Source organism: Manduca sexta, chromosome 28 (genome assembly GCF_014839805.1).
Source record: "Manduca sexta isolate Smith_Timp_Sample1 chromosome 28, JHU_Msex_v1.0, whole genome shotgun sequence".
Lineage (NCBI taxonomy): Eukaryota > Metazoa > Arthropoda > Insecta > Lepidoptera > Sphingidae > Manduca > Manduca sexta.
The window spans coordinates 3,634,570-3,648,942 of NC_051142.1; the positions used below are offsets into that span (position 1 = coordinate 3,634,570).

General features: G+C 33.7%; 1 protein-coding gene across 4 annotated transcripts in view; it reads right to left on the bottom strand.

The window, feature by feature from the left end:
- LOC115450468 overlaps positions 1 to 14,373 on the bottom strand; it is an 88,600-nt gene that overhangs the window by 25,807 nt on the left and 48,420 nt on the right. The gene's annotated exons all lie outside the window — the stretch shown is intronic.

Sequence of the window (14,373 nt, forward strand, 5' to 3'; positions counted from 1 at the left end):
GTGTTTTTGAACGGGAGCTTTTGCCTTTATGACGTCATAGGATCTTGATAACATGCGCTCTCATTTTTTACGACCCTGGTTAACATTTAATATGTTTTGTAATATTCTGCTTGGCTTAGTCTGATGCCTGTGCTACGTATCATATGCTTATTTTTATAAACCTCTGGTAATTACAGAAATCCTTTTTTTATAGTTGTGTTGGCCTTAATCGACTTAAAAGTTGCTAGTGTTAATTCAAAAAAACCGTTGTGAAAAAAATGGCAACTTTACTTCAATTTTTATTGATTATGTCATACTATAAAGGTTAATTGTCCTTGCCCCGTAGCCCTGGTGGTCGAAGTTTGGGAGAATTTTACTTAAGTTGGTTTAACCACACTCGATAAAACACATTTCGTCACCCACAAAGATAAAATGTAATGAAATAAATCTTTAAAATCGAAAATGTAATTTTTGTTTTTCTAGTTACATTGATTTTTCAATGACCCAAAATATTTATCAGTCCTAACCAATTCGCAGTAAAGTAACGCAATAATTGTTGGTCTAACAACTGATTGCCTCTGGAATATAATTAAAACAATTACTTCACAACAAGCTCGCACAAGGTTATCATTCAATAAGCAAAACCAATTTAAACAGGATTCGATAAATCTTTCAACATGGATCAAGGGCCTAATAACTCAAAGTATGCGGTCACAATTAATAAAACATTTTCAGCTCTGGCAATCTGTACAAGGATATCCAGTGCGGGTAACCTTTCACTACCTACGGCTGAAGAAACTTGCACTCTATCCGTACATAATAAGGCACGTTGTCACAAAACTCCAGTGCAAGCTGTCAGTTAATTTAATATCTAGCAGGACAAAATGTTTTTATTCGTTATTTATAGCACAATACATACAATGCGAACGCTAATGGATGTCGGCTATTTTTAGAGGATGAATGAAGGCACTGTGAGATAATTTAATGTAAAGACTTGTGTAAGCCGATTATAGTTCAAACTAGTGGCGAGTATTCAGATACTGTGACCTCTTGGATATTTTTAATATTTAAATATTTTTAATAAGATGGCGAGCACAGTGAGATACCAAACAATACTCTGTAATTCAAGGTGTTGGATGGTGTTTATATTGTTTATGGACAGTAGTTTATCATTAGGCGAACGGCAAGCTCGTCTCGTCATTCAAAGCTATTTCTGTAAATTAAATTTACTAATTCAGTAAAATATTTTATCCCACAATATAAGATACATAAATTGATTAAGCGACTCATTTTATGCTTTTAAGAAGTTATATTTTTCAACTATTTGGCAATGTGATATTAAAATGACTTAAGTGTAAGAATACTTCATAACATAGAGTTATTAATTGCTGTCGCACTATGCGAGACTTGTATTAAAACATCTAGAGCTGACTACAACGTCATTCCAATCGAGACCAGGCTTGACAGCAGACAAAATTATGATGCCTATTAGACAGACTTTCGCATGTCAAAATGCTTATTGCTGTAAAACTACTCACATCCCGAGACTAACAACTAAACAATTTCTTAAAACATAATATCGACCACAAGAAAAGATCCCGCTGCGTTCCGATTCCCGTAATAAATCCAGGAAATATAAACAGCGTATCGTGAATAACTTATACATTACACTCCCGTGAAGCCCGCAATTACGTATAAATATGGACATTATCGCTTTTTCTTACGCCACGGGTTAATATTAATCGCGTATCGCCTTAACGCCCCCCGCCTTCGAATGTTACTCTGAATCCGAGTCAGCCATTATCGTTTCTCTTTTTATATTAAGGCTTCGGGTTTAGTGAAGAGCAGAGCTTCAAATAAATGGTTTAATGGTTGGTCAAATGGAGCGCGAATTTACCGCGTGTATTTTATATGTTATCAAATTATGCGCTTCTATATACGTGATAATTTGAATTAGGATAAATTTTATAATATATGTAAATAAAGTATAAAAATAAGTTTTGGCAAACTTCGAGTCAATTATTTTGTATGTTTTATGTAATCATAAATTTTTTTACTTTACAAAACGTGTAATATACATATATAACATTAACACCCGAATCTAGACTGAAACGCTAAGCTTTGCAAGTTTTTAAGTCTTCGTCAAATTTAGCAAGACAACATTGTGGTGATCAAAACTTCTTTGCTTACCTATGACATAAACAATAGACTGAAAAATCGAATGTCTCTATCGACATTTAATGTTAAAACATGCACTGGATGTCCTTGACCTTTAAACCACCTTAATGTAACCTTTTGATCTTAAATTTAATGTCAAGATGAGTTCGATGCATGGATTCCTTTCTCATCCATATTGTAACTATGCAATCCTTTCGAACCAGGCTGGGTGACCTTACAAATGTATTAAAGATCGTTGTTAAAGCAAAAAGATTTTAGCGTAAATAACAATAAAAATCTTTACTTAGTATCGGATTAAATAACGAATCGTTAAAAACTTCTATGACAACAATCTACAACAAAATGTTTGCTTTGAGGAAGAGGATTACGAAATGGTAGTACATAGGTATGAATGCTAAAAACGTGTGATGATCTACGAAGCCGATGCTGACTAATTATCTCTTTATAAATTCAACGTGTAATATTTACTGTCTAATATTTAATAATATAACGGTGGAATTGAACTCATTGTTTTTTCGAAAAATATGAACTCGGTAAATGATATAAAAAAATTCTTTAGCATTTAGAAAGCAAAATAAAAATTACAAAAATTTGTGACAGACTTTCCTTAGTTAGCAAATATACTTCATGTCGCCATTTAGTATTTTTTTTAATATTTCTTTATGGAATTATTATATACCATTAACTTAGTACTTTTCTTAAAAATAGTGTATTGAATTCCACCCTGTATCCTAATTATATAGTCGCTACCCGCTCCGCTTGTCGCCCACCACACTACACCGGTATGGTCCAATACAAAAACTCACCAGAATGTCATTTCACAAATGCATTAACTTCCAAATTTATGTTTGAATTAAAACAAGCTGTGAGACCGGTTTCGGGAGAAAATTATTTCTTATGTCATAGTGTTTATATTCGTTACTCGATGTTTTTTAATCGCACGGTGACATCATGATAAGTGGGTTCGAATTATGGCGAATGTATTATCATTTCTTTTTGCATTTCATAATTGATGACGGGTTAATATGGACTGCTTAATTTGTCTGGATTTTTTGTTGGTATTTTTTACCACTTAATACAGCATCCTATTAATTTACTTAACGTTTTTTATCAAGATATCCTTATCGATGTCCAGAGGTATTTAAAACTACCAATTTAGATACTAATATTTATAATGTACAAAAATTTAGGCAATGAAAAATACTATTGTACTCAACGACCCACATCAAACACTTCAATGACATTTATACTGAACATAGAACCTCTAACAATTTATAAAAGCAAAAAACCCAGTCTAGTGTCCATAACAGAAGAAACATTAAGTTTATAAACGTTCCAAACAGGTACAGTTGATTTAATTAACACATTCATAAGAGCTTCGTGTACAAACGCCCTCTCCCACTGAGTTTGGTTCACACTCACATATACTATTGTTTGTACTGTCAAGCAGAAATGTTGATTTTATAGCTTTGTTAACTGAAGACATTTTTTGCATTTTATTATCGTGTTAGGGAATTCTTTTATTAACAATACAAGTCGGTAGTATTCAATGTTTAATACATTTAATGGGTAACCATTAGTACGGGTAAAGAGTAAATATATTTTCTATCGTATTTGACGGTTGACGGCTAATATATTTTTAACTAATCTAGATTACAATATTAGGCAGAACTAATAATAGCGGCTTCAAAATTGGTTAGACTATAGTCACAAACTAAAACGAAGCCAAAAATAACTCTTACTCCAACGCATCTACAGTGTTAAACTAAAATAAAAACTACAAGAAACACAAGACCGTATCAGCAGAAACATTTGTCTGATTGTCCGTATAATTTTATAGTCGGTTTGCATGCCATCGGCTTCTGGTGGGCGTTGACACTGCTCCTACGATGCATTGTCACACGTTAATAACCTCCGTTTAATATTCTGCGTGTGCGCACTGATTGTGTGAGTTCATCTCAATGTCAAAATGCACATTTTTAACAGGTTTCCTTTATAATCGAGACAAAAAGCTTGTCATGTTAATGTTACTCGGTATTTTAGCGATAAAAACCTTGCGCAAATCGACATTACTTGAAAAGTATTATTAAATATGTTTTTATACAGTTACATGTATTGAAAATATTTTATAAATCACCACGTTCGTATCTAAGTTCGAACTCACGAAAAAAAAACTCTTTTATTCATGTATATATTTTTCAGTTTAAAGTGCCTGCGAAATTAAAATTGGATTCCTTTTGATTTATCCCTGCTTTAAAGTAACAACTACAACTTCGCCGAGGGCGACTTTTATATTAAATCCATAGAAATATGTAGGAAATTAACGGTCCTCCTTGAGAGCCACGGACATAAATCAAAAAGACATCTAATATTAATACCGGATTGCCATCAAATTGTTTATATCCAAATGGTCACGTCATTCGATATTATTATATTACTTATAAGCACGAACTACATTGAACTCTACATGCTCGTGCTTAGATCGAGAATTAAATGTAGCTATTTAAAATGACATTTGGTAAATTTTAAATAATCAACGTTTTATGTTCTTTAGAAGTTTTTTATTTCTTTAAACCTCGGTGGCGTTATTTGGCCGTTATAAATGATTTTATTGAACTTGACCAAATAAGAACACACAAGAATATCGTGGTTATACAAAACTAACAGCTCTACAAACAGAATGGAGAATATTCTGGGTTCCTTATGCATTCCGGACTAAAATCACTTTACCAATAAAAAAATATTTAGCCATCTCTTATCCTAAATCTTTTTAAATATCGAATCGAGCAGTACTTTAAAAATGTTAACAAAGGCTTTCTGAACCTCAACATGTACAACTTATGTTTTATTAAAATTGCAAAAAAATCCTCTAGTAGTTTTAGTTCAATGTCAAACATTCGCGAAAACATATGAAATTATTCGTACAAAAAGTCCGAAAAATTAAAAGCCGTTGTAAACCATCTAATAAATTAATCCTTTAATCTAAAATAACCATACATTAGACATTCAACAAAAAAATTAAAAAGATATCAGAGCATCAGCCTTCTTAAAACTCAAACACATAAATCAAAAACTACTTAGTGCCTTTTCGATCCCTTTAACATTATTTTGGAAACGATAATTTTAAACACATTAGCATAAACCTGTTTCCTGTTTTAAAAGAAATTATAAAAAACAAAACCTATTGATGAAATTAAGATTACAACTTTAACAAACAATAAATTTATTGTAAACAAAATAATAATCAGTGACTAGAGTTAGTAAGACAATCAAAGAGAATTATAATATATATGGAAAAGACAATGGTAGCCGACATCGAAGTGAAGTGAGCCACGTGACAAGACATAAAAATAAATACTTAATAAATGCCAGTTCGCTCTTCCAAGTAGGCTCGCCTTATTCATTTGCGTCCTTATTTACAATACCTATACTATAGCGTAATCTACGAAGCACCAATCATCGTGCCCTTTAACGGCCTAAAAACCTGAGCACTGACGCAACCTTCGACTCGATAGAGGGCGCCGACAAGTGCAGTATATTCCAACTGCACGGTTCCGTCGTTCTGAATCGCTGCAATTTGTCCGAGAGGGAACATGATTCTCTTGGTACAAACATTTGCGTGAATCGCCAACGTTTGTCTTAAGTTGTGTTAGTTGGTTTATGATAAATTATTTAGTTTTATGGAATAAGATGTCTTGTATTGCTTTTAAGCTTAGTGGCAATGTATTATTTAAATTTTAGAGAATTAATTTTATTGAATTTCAGAAAACTAGATAAGTTTATTCCGTCAAATATATTTCTTATACAAAGACGTATAACTTTGTAGGTAATGCGAGACGAGCGAATAAAATTGTAACAAACCTAACAGATCAACAACTATTCAAATAACACAACTAATTTACAATTCAATGTTACGTAGATTTGCCCGCAGAACGCTAAAAGCCGATTATCATACATTACGTTTAAAAAATGCGTTAAACGACATAGCAAAACCACCCTTACGTCGCACGTAATAAGACCATTGCAATCATAAGGTAAGTGATGTAACTTCGCCGTTTTTGGCAGCGACTTTCACTTTTTGCGAAGGTAAGTAATGCGATACAATGTCGGTTTGTTTACTTGTAGAGCAGGGTTCGAGTCCCTTACATGTGGGGCTGGTTTTTGTTAGAGTTAAAATTGATCGCTATCTCGAACAAGATAAAAGTTAAATAAATTACACCCACACTAGGATCGTCGGGTTGTCGTGGGTGGTACATTCAGAACTTGAGAAAAACCACCTGTCTTCATTTACCTGCATTGGGAATCGAATGTGCGATAGTTTTTAATTTTGAAAGTGTTGAAAATTGATTAACATTTGATGCATTGAGAAAACTTCACAGATGTTTCCATTTTTTTTTTACGTAACTGTATGACGAGTCAAACAGGTTCGCTTTTTAAATGGTAAATACCACCTGTTCTCAAAAAGTATCACACATTTTGAATTACAAAGTAGTGCATATTCTCGTCATAAGTTGTTAAATCCCATAATGTCAAGTAATTAATTTTAAACCTCCAGCCAAACATACTTGTTATACATAATTGGTTTTAACCGGACTTTCAATAAAAGGTAAAGGACTCTTCAGAGAGTCTTATCCGAAAAAGGCCGTTGCGCGGGTGCAACACAATCAAAGTTTAATTAACAGTACTTCATACATTACAAGTTTCAAATATTTGAATACCTTTAGTACCCCTCATTCCTCTTGATACTACAAGACTTTTGGCCAGAACTATGCCTGGATCTATTACCTAATTATTGACACAACTGACTGACAATCCATCTGCGCAAACCGCCGGCGTCCTTGCGTGCGCGGCTGGCCCACATTCGCCACAATACCGCCATCCGCTTTGTTCGATTGTTCTACGATCCGGTTGGTATTGTGTACCGAATTGCTAAACATGGGCACTCCTTGCTTCCCTTGTAAATTAAGTAGGAATTGCGCGGCTGTATGGGCATAGTTCCTTTGTCCTTTGGGCTTTATGATTTGTCTGAGTGCAAGGTTTTTAATGGCGAATAAGTAAACGGCAAGACCGTAGTCACCAACACCAATTATAACTTAATTCCTGAACTGCGATTGTCATCTAAAAAGATTTAGATCGCATATTTACTAGTATGTTGGCTGCAATATAAGAATTATGTGATTAACGTTAAGTATTTTACGAATTTATTCTTTTGAAATGCCTAAATGTTAACGTGTTTCTGCTGTGTAAAACCCACTGCTTACGTCATCCCTTTCCTTACGTGGAATCGCCAGGTGTTTTATACATAAAGATTTGACTTTGAGTGTCCGATATGACGTCAACAAAGAAAGATCCTTTGTTCTAAATCCCTGACGTTGTAGGAAACATCTATAAAGAATCTTCGAGATACGCACACTACACATGCCTTTATAAAAATGGCGTTAAGTATCTGCATTATTCAACACGTATCTAGGTAATCTATAGTAATATTAACACGCAATTTTACTAACTTAACTAAATAAAAGAAACAGACCAATATAATCTAGAAATTTAAAAAAAAACCTCTACCTTTTATTTATTTAAATTTATTTAAAAACCTTTTATTAACTTCTGACTATTTTAATAAGAAGAACTTAAAGACAAAGGAAAATCCAAGTTGCAAACAATAACAATAAAACCCGAGTCTAGTGCAAATAATTCAACAATTACCGCCAAGCCAACATTAATGCAAGGACAGAATAATTTCGACGTGTGCATAATTATAGATAAGATAGGCAGTGGCGCGCAACAGGCTGCCCCGATCAGAGATAACAGTACTAACCTTTGTTATCTAATTATTATGTTTATTGTGTTCTCTACTGGAATAACTAAACCGTAGATAAATCTTACAATACTAACGACAAATGTTATACATTAATTCCAATTAAATTCAGAATGTGAATGGTTTTATGCAAATTGTTTTAAATCAATACCTAAAAGAAGGATTGGATTCTCTTTTCTTCTTTTTCGCCAGATATATTGGTTTTCGGTATTTGTAATGAATTTAGACTTTCTTTTCTGGTAGATGATAGGTTATAAGTAGATGGTTCTGCTGAAATGATTACTGGCTGCCATGCACACTGCCAGAGGAATTATATTTATATTATAGAACTTTAAAGAGGAATTAGAACTGGAAGAGGAAAAATAAAACTATAAATGAAGGTAAATGAGAAGCTAATATTATATTTAAATGTGTAAACAATACTTAAATTATTAGCGGTCTCTTTTTCTTAAGCGATTTGTAAACATTTACACGAGTATGCAATTTGCGTTTGATGTTTGTCGGCATACGGGTAAATAATACATTAAAAACCGCAAAACATCAAGGAAAATTAATATTAAAAGCAGATTTCTTATGAAACTCACAAAGACTGTTTACGTCACGTGAGCCATATCACTACCAATGATTGCAATAACTATCTACCTATATATACAGGTATATAGGTACAGCAGTAGCATTCAAGGAATGAAGGGTTTTAATTATTGAATACTTTATTTTTAATGTTCTTTGTAATGCCCTCACTTGGCTCTCAAGAGATTGCAAATAAACTGCAGAGGTGGTTGATTCGTAAAACTATTGGTCACCAAAGTTACACAATTATTAACACTTAATACCATATGCAATGTGTAGGGTACTGTGTACCAGTGGTGAAGTGTCCATATAACCCGATTCTTGCGGCCCTTTTTTTAATATATTTAAACTATTAAAATGAATTATACCATTAATAAATAAAATAAATATTATTACACTGTGGGCTAAAACCTAATTATAATCAGTATAAGTACTTGTATCAGCTTCCTTTTCAAAAAATGTTATCGTTCGCCACTACGATCGACTGAAGCTAGGGAGCGCACTCCCGTACACCTTTAAAACGTAAATTCATCAAAATACAAAATCTATTAAATACATACAGTGTGTCCCTACAGTAACATATATCCAGCAAAACGATCAAAAATATTTTTAATCCTTAAAACGGTTTGATCAATAAAAATACTCCACGCCTTTATTTACCAACCGTGGCCAGGATATTCTGGCTTCGGATCACTAAAAAAAAGAAAAAAAAAGGTCCCTCTGGTTTCGAATCACTTAATACCTATATCGAGATTATAAAAATACCCATATACAATATACTCGTATCATACAAAACCTACCAAACAGCTTGCACATAAAACGTAACTTATCGAAAATAAAAGAAAAGTTTCTCGTTATGCCATCACTGGCTATATTTGGACCCCAAGGTCAAGAGCGGGTCCGGACGGATCCTGCTGTCAACGTGTTTGAGTTCATTAGGCACTCCCAATTGGACTGGTTCCTTTGAAAAGAACGTGAAAAGAAATCATTTGTAGTTTCTAAACGAACTGACAAGAAGTGACGTCGGGTGACGTGCCGTTTGTTGTTGAATGTTCATTTTATTTTTTCGCGATTAATTACGTACTTTAATTAATTATTCTATCACGAAATTAATTATTTTTGCTCGAAGCCAACACATGGATATGGAACTTACAAGCTATTATAATGGCACCCAGTGGCAACAAGCAAGGATGATCTATGTGCTTAATCATTAATGCATGTCAATGACGTATGAGTTTTGATTTATCGGCATATTTTTATAGTGTGCCATATAAAATCATACTTTTAATATTAAATAATTTTCTTTCTTTACAGAAATATTAACGGCGCATCTATTTTAAAAAAATGAGACAAGAAAAATATATCTTTCTGGAATACAATATAGATTACGATGTTATTTGACTATGCTGTAAAATTATATCCTAACATAATTTAAAACACACACCCCTGCCACATCTGTCTATTCGTCCAGATGCAATAAACTCGAACACTACACAATAGATGAAATTTGGTTTGACTCTGGCTTATGATGTCATATCAGGAAAAACTACATAGCGGAACTTTATCCTGGAAAAATTCTTACACGCAGGCAAAACCGCGAGCAAAAGTTAATTAATAAATCAAAACAGACATCTTTACAGCAAAGATCACCACATCAGTAATACCTACCCAGGACTCTGGCATATGAGTCTAAAAATGCGGAAACGAGCTGGGCCCTTATTCTGTATGATAGTGTAAATGCGTAACGCGGCCGTGTCATGTTATCTTCGAGAAATGTGTGTGGAATGGTATTCTGTAAGCCAAATTTCTATAGTACTAAACATGATGGGTTGTGTTACGTGCTTGTTACGCACTGTCAAAATAACGTGCGGGATAGAGAATAAGGCTCCTGAAATCGCAACGAAACATACCTTTCGCATAGGGATCAATTCATCAGATAGGCAAGTCTTAGTTACTGTAACTATTGGCAATCGTTAAGCAATCTCAAGATAAATAGCAACCGGCTAGTACACAAAACAAGTTCTACTTGTTCGAATATTTGCATTTTAATTGCACTGTACTTGTAAATTGTGATGTATAGACTCTCTAGCGTTATTAATGTATTGTCTAATGAAATGAATTCGCAGATTGCAATGCGTATATTATATTGCTTATGAAACTGCGTTGCGTGTGCAGAGTGGATTTATAATAGCTCCTGGTTATGATACCCTGGTATCTAACGCAATAAAATTATGGAAAGTACTATCAATTATAAGACTCTAAAAACGATAAAAGTTGAATTGTGGCATATTTTTTTTTAATTCAGTAATATCTTAGCAACGGTCTCTGTAAAGAATATTATCATGATTAAATTCAATATAAAAGTGGAGGTAACTCTCGAAATTTAAATATAAAATCGCATTTACATCCCAGACACGTAGACTTCTTACGATAAAATTTCTTAGTTACAAAATAAAACTACATACAGTCAACCACGTAAGAAATCAGCGACAAATTTTGTAAAAACAATAATTTATTGCAACCGGCGCCTTTGGGCGAGGTATTTTTGACAAAAAGTCCAACGCGACGGATCTCCATAGTCCATACCTCCACGGTGGCGATCTCGTATTAATTGATTACTGCGGCCCAACGTAACAGCCTTATGAATAATGCGGTTTTTGCAACTACACTGCGTTTAACGAAACGTGAATTTATGAATTGAAATGAGGAGTAGAGATCGCTTGTTCACTGTAATTGTTTTGATTAAACTTGTTATTTTAGAATATGTGGATCTGTTGTGTGTTCTTAGATTCCACCTGCTCTTGAACGTTGTGGGGTCAACGCAACACACTCTTTTAAACACGTTGAGGTAACGAATTAGTTAGTTTTTACGTCTAACAGCGCCGTCTAACTGATATCACAGTATCGTGTAGAATTCAGCCCCGAACAAATCGCACAAGAAAAACGCATACGATGTATCGTATTATTGTATGTACTTATATAGTTATGGAAATAATTAGAGTTATGTCAGACTACTTGAAGACGTTCAAGGTAAACGGATATTGGAGACTTAAGTACTATTTATACAACATTGGAACATCAGCGTAACACAACGCCTAATTGAAGCCATTTTTTAATCAAACTCACTCATTTCGATTGCCTGACCTGGGTGTTACACCCCAGAGAACAGATTCTATAGATCTGTTACCGATGCTTGATACTGAATGAGGCGATATTTCTAAACCTAGGCATTTTATATATAAATGTGTATTCCATGATCTCTTCCACAAGTTTGGATACTGGATGAGGTGATATTTCAAGACTTCCATTTTTTTATTTATAAATGTGTATTATGTGTGCGCGCTATGCGTGGTTGAGCAACACACTTACATTCACAATAACAAATATAAATTAAGTGTTAATTATAATATTAATTGGTTATTTAAGTACTGTTCCGGATGCACACTCGTAGTTAATTAAGGTTAAATGTATTTGTGTTATGAAACATTCCATAGATTTTTTAAGGCTCTCTGCCCTAACTGACCTAGTTTCTTCAACGCGGCCGCTGTCGAAATATTTTTAATACAATTATTTTTTATTAAAATGCGGACAAGGTAGCCTTTTTGCCAAAGTAAAAGAATAGGTAGATAATATAGGTATATGGTACAGAATCGTAAAAATTAATTTTGCTAAAAAATATCGCAGACTTCTATTAGTATTCCATGTTTTGCTCACATTTTTAAACTTTATACAAGTGTAGAAACTGTAGTGATAGCTATCAACAAAAAAAAAACCTCAAACATTATAATTAATGTCTTTGTAGGTGTTCATAAACACTGACCAGTAACCATCAAGGGACCCGCTTATTTTCCTCGCTAAAAACACGTACGCCTATTTATCTAACCAAAAAAAGGAATATCCAAGCGAGTCCCAACAAAATCAAGTTGCAAAACTGGCCGCGTAAAGAACCTTTTAAAAAAAATCAACGTGGTATATCTGATATAAAGTCTCAGCAGTATTGAAGTGTCGTCCGTAACGAGTCGATCCCAGATAATACCTAGAGTGCATCCAACGGCTTGTTAAAAGTTCTGTTTGATAAAACTGATGATTATGTCGACCTTATTTCGATAGGCGTAAGGTTGGTGTTTGCGTGACTATTGTGTATGGACGGTTAAGTTATACTATGTGAATTCGATTGCATCTCGCAATTAAAACATGCTTGCGATAGCTTCATCGGGTTTGTTTGTCGTTTTTAGTAATATAATGTTTGAAACTATTTTGGAAAATACTAATAAAATATTGTCAATGTCCACATACTTACTTTACAAGACATTTTTCCGAAATATAAGCCTTAAAGCCAGCGATAGTAAAAAACACAAATCATAGTACAATCGCCTGCATGGCAAATTTATTCTAAAAAAAAAACAAATAAATTCCAAATTTAAATATTCAAATGGTGAAAATCACGTGAGTAACAATTAGTAATTAGAACATTTGTCGGTTAAAGGGAGGTCTGTGAAAACGGTCCCTTGGTTTCCTACATTCTTAGCTGTTAAGTCGCGTAAACACTAGACAGTATTTTATAACCTAACTTGTTGACTCCGAGTACAAGCAATTTAGTTCCGATTGTCAACGGAATAGGCGCGATGCTACGCATTCAGACATCCAAGAGAAATAAATGCCTTATTTTGTAATAGAATTAAGAGGATTGGAAAATTATTTTAATCATACCTAAATTATTGTCTTTTTGTCTATTTATGGTTTGGAAGACTATATTACTAGTGAACTACTTAAGTTTGTCGCGTAAGAAATCAGCCTGTGTATATCCAACAAGCCGGCATAATTGTGTCGACTGACGAGGTATAATCATCTCTTGTCAGTCGACATTTTATTGGATGCCACTCCCACCGTATAAAAAAATCTACATTACGAGATGTAATACCAATCCCACGTGGAAGTTGGATAATGGCAAGACGACATCGATATGGTCTCATTGTAATCCTCTAAGTGGTAGATCCCATGATAAATGCAAAGTCTTGTTTCGAATTCCCATTTATGTCTAATGCACGTTTTCCTTTTAGCGGGTTTTATGGTTTTTCCCCAATGTTATTGTATTCCATTATAACAAAAATATATAATATGTCTAAAGGTAGATACAACAGTCTAACATAAATATTTTATATACACTTTACAATTATATTCTTTGTTTATATTTTTTTCTTCCTTGAGTATGGTAAGTCACTGTTTACCGAGTTTCTTTTCTAAGATGTAACAATACAAACTTATCGCGATGTCAGGGATAAATTTTAAATTCATTGACACACTTAATCATATTTCCAATTGAAAAACACAAATATGGTTTGTGTCCTCTAATGACATCTAGGCTGTGTACTAGACCAGTGTCGTAATAATTTATTGTGAGACCTATATGACACAAATTAATTATTATTAATTTATTATGACATGTAATTGATTATAACGAAGGTCTTTTCTAAATGAACAATACCTTATAAGTTGTTAAGACTACCCACCAATATAACTTGATCCATCAATATTTCCTATCGTCTATCCAGAAAAATAAAAGGTAAGGAAATAATAACTTAAAAAATATTATTATTATTATCTGTATTGTCATAACCAAGCTGGTGGTTCATAACCAAGCTGGTGGCGGATATATTTTATATCCGCCCGGATAGCGACCACCATACACAGGGTGTTAGAACCCGCCGTAGTGATCCACCTAAGTATGTCGCGTTCCGAGATCAGCCTGTGTATATCCGATTCGAACAGGCCGGCATATTTATGTCGACTGTCGATAGAAGTCATCTCTCGTCAGTCGATATTCTATT